The following is a 7,259-nucleotide window of genomic DNA, read 5'->3' on the forward strand; positions in this document are numbered from 1 at the left end:
ATCTAGCTAAACATGTAATGAATGTATCTGACTTTTGTTCAAAGGGAGGAACATATGTTGAACAGACTTTTACCTCCTGTTTAATTGGGGTTAGCACCCCCATTACCCAACCCCAGCAGGCAATGCCCCCTAGACATGAGAGTACTAAGGTCAACTTCACCTTCAGTAATCTGGGAAGGTGGATTAATGACACAAAGATAAAAGTTCAAGAAATGTTCTCTATTAACCTGGGGACTGTTACACCCAGTGAGTATTGCTGGGCTTATTATGACAGTAGTCAGACCACCAGCAAAGGAGGCCGGGGTGTTCATAATGATTTACAATGCAGGTCTCCTTATTACATTAACTTGAACAATTCAGCTCTAAGTTGTAGTAAATGTTATTTACAGCCAGTGAAACCCGTCCACCGCAAATTACCAGCAGGATGATTCCTCTTGTGGGGAACGAGGGCTTTTTCTTACATCCCTGCTAGCTCAGCAGCGGGGACCCTGTACCTTTGAGAGACTCACCACCTTCCTCCTACGAAGCAGGATCCAACTGTAAGGTCTCACCATTGAGTCATCCGGGAGCTATCCCTTCCCCCATACTGTCACAGTGACCTGCACTTACTTAGCCCAGCTCAATACACTGCCCTCTCTCTCTCTTTGTTGTGCCTGCTATGGCAGTGTCTTTGAATATACAAATTTGTAGACTAGCCTGTGCAACTGCAAAGGCCCTCAATGCCACATCTCAGGCTATTGCTGCCATAAGTATAGAACTGGGACAAGTAAGAGAAGCAGTACTAGAAAACAGGGCAGCAATTGACTTTCTATTATTAAAACATAGTCAAGGATATGAGGAATTCAAAGGGCTGTGTTGCTTCAATCTCTCTGACAATTCTCATTTGATAGAGCAAAACTGCACGAGGTTAAAACAGCCGTGCAAGACGTTAAACAAAGAGAGGTTTTCTTTGGAATCAACACTCAAGAGTGGTTTTCATGGCTCCCAGATCTACATTGGTTAAGGGCTCTCATTGTAGCATTTTTTTTCCTGGCTGTCGGAATTATAGCCTGCTGTTGTATGCAAATGACTCCAGGGTGCCTCTCTTGCATAAAAGCAATCAGAAAAGTGATTTACTCCTCCTCTTCCCAGGAAACTAACCCAAGGCAATTTGCTCTGGACCAGAGTAGCCTCTTTCAATCAAAGCATGTCTTATAGATATAATAAGATAGATTAGATAAATTAACATAGTAACTTTAGCACAAGGTTGCCGTAGAGCACTAAAGAGGATTCTCCTATCTCAATGCCCCGTTCAGCATGAAGAAGCCAGAGTGTCTGCTCTCCTATTCCCAAACAGAGAACCCAAACAATCTCTTTGTAAAAACCCCTACTCTCCAAGAATCAACCCAGAACTTTTGTCTTATAGATATAAGACTTATATAAAAAGAGGGGGGAATGATAGGGTGGTATTAATAAGCTCAGAATTCTCTAGATAGGTATCAATTATAGGGTGGTATTAGTACGTTCAGAATTCTTTATATAGGTGTTAGTTATAAAACTATAGTTATTTTCTTCAGCCTGCAAAACTAGTTGTTTAACCTCCAAATTCTCTGTTTCTTTTTTTTCCATCATGTAGTTTGATCTGTTTACCAGAAGAGGAAATGCATCTATCCTAGATCCTGGTGAAGCTGGTTCTCCAGTCACATGTAAATTGTATCTTAACCTGCCTGTTTACCAGGAAGAGAACTGGGGCCTTCCTGAATTACTGATACTTAAATGGGAACTGTCCTTTTCAGATGAAGACATTACCCTTTTTACTAACAAAAGTGCATTGTTAAATGAGCTAGAGTTCCATCCTGATATAAAACCTAATGGCCACTCCCAGATGGGGAGGCAGTCTTAGAGGTGACCCACTGTCTCCCAGAGCTGCATAATAAAGTGCATTTGTGGATATTGCAATCTGTTTGTCTTACTGGCGACTGAAAAACTCCTTGCTTTCCGTAACAGTAGGGGGAAGAGATCTGCATCCAGTTCAACCTCACAGGTATTTCCTTCCGAGTCTGACCCATTGGAAACAGCCAGGAGGCGCTTGTCCTGGTAGCATTGAAAGAGGACAAGCGCTGTTGGTAACAGGCGGCATCTTCATAGGTGGTGGTGGAGTTGATGCTACTGAATTTGAGGTGGTGACTCAAAGGGGCCCTAGGTGGAAGGCATTGTCAACAAACTTGTCCACTGGGGGGGGGGGCAGCAGTGAGTGGGGCAGTGAAGCTGGAGCTCTGAGTCTGTGTAGCCCGAGTGCTCGCTGACCTGGCATGGAGCTGGAGGATAGTGATCTCACCGAGGTCACTGTCTGAATCAGAATTCCAGCCCTCAATCTCTCCATGCACTAGGAGTCAAAGAAGGCCAGCATCTGGGGATCCTCGTGGACTGACTGGTTGACATAGTTGTAGGACGGGCCACTGCCACTGTTCAGCACAAAGCTAATATATTCTTTATGGGTATAGAGGCAGTAAGAATTATCTTCAATCCTGCCATCAAGATCTCCAGTACATCCTGTCTGCTTGTATGGGCTCCAAATCTTGATAATCTTTTCTACACCAGAGGAGCAGATCAAGTAGGTGTGGGGATGAAACTGGACCTGGTTAACAATAGATCAATGCCCTTTCAGCACCATGCAAGGCTCCGTTGACCATCCTACCAACATCACCTGCTTCTGGATCTACAGGAATTCTCCACATGGACAGGTTGAAGTCGTCAGAGCCCAAGTGAATGTATTGGTCTTGACCTCCTGCAAAACAGCAACTTTTTATGGTGCAAGAGTTGAAGTAGCCCTGATTGTCAAACTGGGAGACAGGGAGGCAAAGAAGGAGTGGATGTCACAGAGCACAGTAGGTAAGCGGCACTGCAAGACCCCCAGCTGGACCCCATTGCTGTTGAATCCACATTCATGGCACTCCGAAAGGAGAGCTTGCCACCACAGTGCAGGAGAGAACTTTGAAGTTTTTTAATATCCCAGAGTCCCACTCCTTCCTTTGAATTGTCTGTAGCCAATAGTGGGGGCCCCACAGGGTTAGATATGTGAAAAACTGATGGATAGCTGACCAGGCACAAGGACTTTTCATGAGAAGACTCTCAGCTGTCCCACATGAGAACCAGGCCATCATCTGAAGAGCTGGCAAAAAATGTCATCGTTCACCGGGCTTACTGGCAAGCCATACACTGCATTTTCATGGGTGAATACATCCAGGATCTCACTGCTTTCAACATCATGGAGGCTAACTTGCTCATCATTTCCTCCCGAGAATACTTTGGCGTTTCCACTGTTGAAAGCCAGGCAGAAAATGTTGGAATGATGCTCTCCTTTCACTTGTATGGCCCTAACTCTGGAGTGGATGGCTTGTTGCATAGAAGAACTCGAGGATCATCTCCTTCTGCTGCTGCCCCTCTCCACCAAGGCCACTTCTCCTCTTCATGCTGGAACCGCTGCGCCACCAATCTCGCCACCGTCCCTCCCTTGGCTTCGCTGGCAGCCTCTGCACTCCCGCGAACATGACCTTCCCCAGCTCTGCGATCAGGATGGTGCTTTAACCAGCTCTGGCAGAAGGAGCAAAGTGTTGTAAATTTAAACAAAAAAAAACCCAAAAAACCCACACACCAAAACAAAACCTGAAACACATTGCCTTTGGGTTGGAACCAATTCATAGCTAACCTTCCACTGAGTTTTCAAAACTGTCAATCACCCCGGAGAAGCCCGCCCTCTTCTGCCCAGAGTCTCTGATGAATTCCTACTGCCAAAGAGATGAAGCCTCTGAGTCAGTAGCGCAAGTCCTCATAGAATACGCTGCTGCAAAATCCAGTCTGTAAGTGAGGCAGCACAGTGAATGCTTCTGATGTCTCCAAGAAACGGAGACCAGAGAATGATAAGACAAATCAAAGACCAGAAAGAGAAAGAGCAAGTTTTGCCAGAATATCTATCTTTCAGGAGCTTCTTCACATTGATTGGCTGCCTATGATGAAATGGGAGATGATTTCATAGTATCTGCCAAGGCGCTGAGAATGATTGTCTATTTAACACGTAGTAGTAACCATCATGTATGCCCTTTGTACTAACGTCCTATCAGGTCATGCCTATCTCCACTGAATCTTCCTTCATTTCATTTTTGCTGGTTTTCCAACAAACACTTTGTGCACATTATCTGTCATATGATCAGTGCTTCAAACTGAAAAAAAAAAAAACCCAAAATACCACAAAAAGCAAAAGACCTTCATTAGAGTCAGAACAAAAAAAAACAAAAACACACACACACACACAACAAAACTCCGTAGAGTCAGAATCTACTTAAAACTGATCCTCCAGTGAGTTTCTGAGGCCATAAATCACATGGGAGGAGACTGACTACCTTTTTTCCTGGAGTCTCCAATGGATTCCAACCACCAAAAAGATGCAGCCTTTTGAGTTAGCAAAGCAATTCCCTACAGACTAGGCCATCAGAGCTCCATAATCAGTGCCTAATAGATGCAATAAATCCTGGAAAAAAATCTTACTAATAATTAAAAGGTATGAGCTGTTGTTATGTGCCATCGAGTCACTTGCAACTCATAGTGATCCTGTGTACAACAGCCCTAAAACCTGCTCTATCCTGTGCCAACTTTACTGTCTCTGACACACCTACCCTCATTACTCCAGTCACGGAATCAATCCATCCCATCAATGGTCTTCCTCTATTCTCTGTCCCTTCAGGCTTCCAAGCATAGTGTTTCTCTCCAAGGACTGGTCCCACCTTGTATCAAGCCCAAAGTATGTCAGACGAAGCCTCAGAATCCTTGCCTCCAAGGAGCAGCCCAGTTTCACCCTCTCTACAGAGGCATACACAGAAAGGACAAAATAAATGGAAGTAAATGTGTTGAAATTCTAACAGTAACTGTTAAGGAAGTGACATCTTTTGGTACCAGAAAAATAACTCAAAACAACAGAAAACTCAAGTAATATAAAACAAAAACTCCATAATAATGGAAAAAACATGGTATGCTTATGTGTGCATATGCATATGCACACACAAACTATGGCACACGACTTGGGATTATTATCTAGAATCATATGTGTCTAAATATTCATTCATTAAATCAATTTAATAACTAAGTTTTAATTAAGTTCCCAAGATCCACTCCATGCCACTATGGAATCTAATAGGAGAAAGGAGACACACACTAAGTAAACAGCATGCTGGAGATATTGCTTCTGTTGAACTAATTTTTCCTCTGGCTATTTTTCAAAATTACTGTAATGTGATTTTATTACTTTTATAATTGAAAAAAATAATTAAATTTCCTCCTATGATCTTACATCATCTTCTAATAACAATCCTATCCTCCGCCTTTTCACAGAGAAGTGTTACAATTTCAGCCAGCATACACTGTTTCTGAGTCCTCTTTTCCTTGTTCATGCTTTAATTCTCAATAATTTGTGCCTCTGCAATAGCTCTGTGCTATTGTTGTTAGGTGTCATCAGATTGACTCATAGAAACCCTACAAACAACAGATCTGAATCTTCTGAGAAGCCAGTTGATTCAAACAAATAGTGGCCATATTCTGCACCATTGTCCTCATCTCTGATACACTTGAGCCCATTGTTACAGTCACTGTGTTAATCCATCTTGTTGAGGGTCTTCATCTGTTTCATTGACCCTCCTCCTTTCCAAGCATGATGTCTTTTTCAAAAGACTAACCCCTCCTTACGACATGCTTAAAGCGGAAGTTTTGGTCAGATGAAGTTTTACTATCCTCCAAGAAGTACCTTGGTTGCACTTTCTACTTACTGTCAATTGTTTGCATTAGAAAACTGATTTGCATGCTGCTGTTTATTTTATAGCTTAGATATATATAATTGTTTGCTTGCCATTTGCTCTTGTAAGTACAGTACTTGTCTGTCAGTTTGATGTAGTGGAGTGGCCTTCACCTTGCTGCTATGTGGGAAGCTATGCCTCCAGGGTCTCAAATATCAGCAGGATCACCCATAGTGGATAGGTTTCAGCAGATCTACCAAAATAAGACAGACTAGAAAGCCAAATTGACCATCCATTTCTGAAATAACAGGCTTTCAAAAACCCTATGAAATGGCTTTAAGATATAGATAATCTCCTGAACAGCAAATCTGAAGTGAGTTTTTTTCTGAGAAACATATCATTGAACCTTTTTATAGATGCTTTTAAAATGCACTCTCCTATCTCAGTCTTGCATTTGATGTAGTTAGAGCATTTGCATTTGTGATATTTTGATCCCTTGGGGCTTAATCTACCTTTTTACAGTTTGCTTTCTGCTGCTTTTCCTATTAAATCCTGCCCTCTCCCCTTTTCTCTTTCTTTGGGCTTCCTATGGGTTACTTAAATATTTTTATCATTTCTAGGATCCCATCTTGTGTCATTTGTAGTACTTTTGATCATTTAATTTTGTACAGTCTTATGAATGTTTGCTTTGAATATTACAGTATCTGCATGAAACTGCAAATATTGATGTTTAACCACTTCAGTTGTTGTTGTTAGGTGCCACATAGCCCACTCTGATTCATAGTGACCCTACCTACCATAGATGGAAATCTTGCTCAATCCTGTACTATCTTTATGCCATTGATGCATTCTCTGTGTCAATCTAGCTATATCCTTGAGGATCTTCCTTTGATATGATGACCTCTTACTTTTTCAAGTGTAATTTCCTATTCTAAGGACTGACTCCTCCTGAAAACATGCCCAACTATGTGAGATGAAGTCTCACCCTCACTTTAGTTGAAGTGTAGAAGTTTTATTTTCCTTAAAGGCCATCTATATTTTCCGTTTTTTTAAATGTTATGTTTGGTACTATTGAGTCAAAATGAACCCATAATTGACCCACCAGTGGTTTGTAGAAACAGTACAATGTACAAGAGGAGATTATCCTTTTTCTCCTACAGAGAATCTGGTGGATTCAAGGCATATCCTTTTGGGAGACTCATAGAAACCCAAATATTTTAGTTATAGCAGCTTGTTTGACTTAAATATTTCTTCTATACAGGTTAAACATCACTTCAGATGATGTTGCTATCTTATCTCAACGATTAAATATAATTTAAGAAATTCAAGATAAAATTTATCTTTGTAAACACCTGTATTGATGTAAGTCTAGAGACTAACATACACCTGCTCCAGGCCATGGTCTTTGCAATTACTTATCATGCATTAGAGAGCTGGACAATGACTAAGGATAACAGAAAAAGAATTGAAGCCTTTGAGTTGTGGTACTGGAGAAGA

The 7,259-nt window shown here is 41.6% G+C and overlaps 1 pseudogene; it reads right to left on the reverse strand.

Annotated features, from left to right (window-relative positions):
* Positions 1-1,878: 1,878 nt before the first annotated feature.
* On the reverse strand, positions 1,879-3,402 carry LOC102862593 (annotated as a pseudogene).
* Positions 3,403-7,259: the final 3,857 nt, after the last annotated feature.

This window comes from Elephantulus edwardii, unplaced genomic scaffold (genome assembly GCF_000299155.1).
Source record: "Elephantulus edwardii isolate Elephantulus edwardi_28Jun2011 unplaced genomic scaffold, EleEdw1.0 scaffold00005, whole genome shotgun sequence".
NCBI lineage: Eukaryota > Metazoa > Chordata > Mammalia > Macroscelidea > Macroscelididae > Elephantulus > Elephantulus edwardii.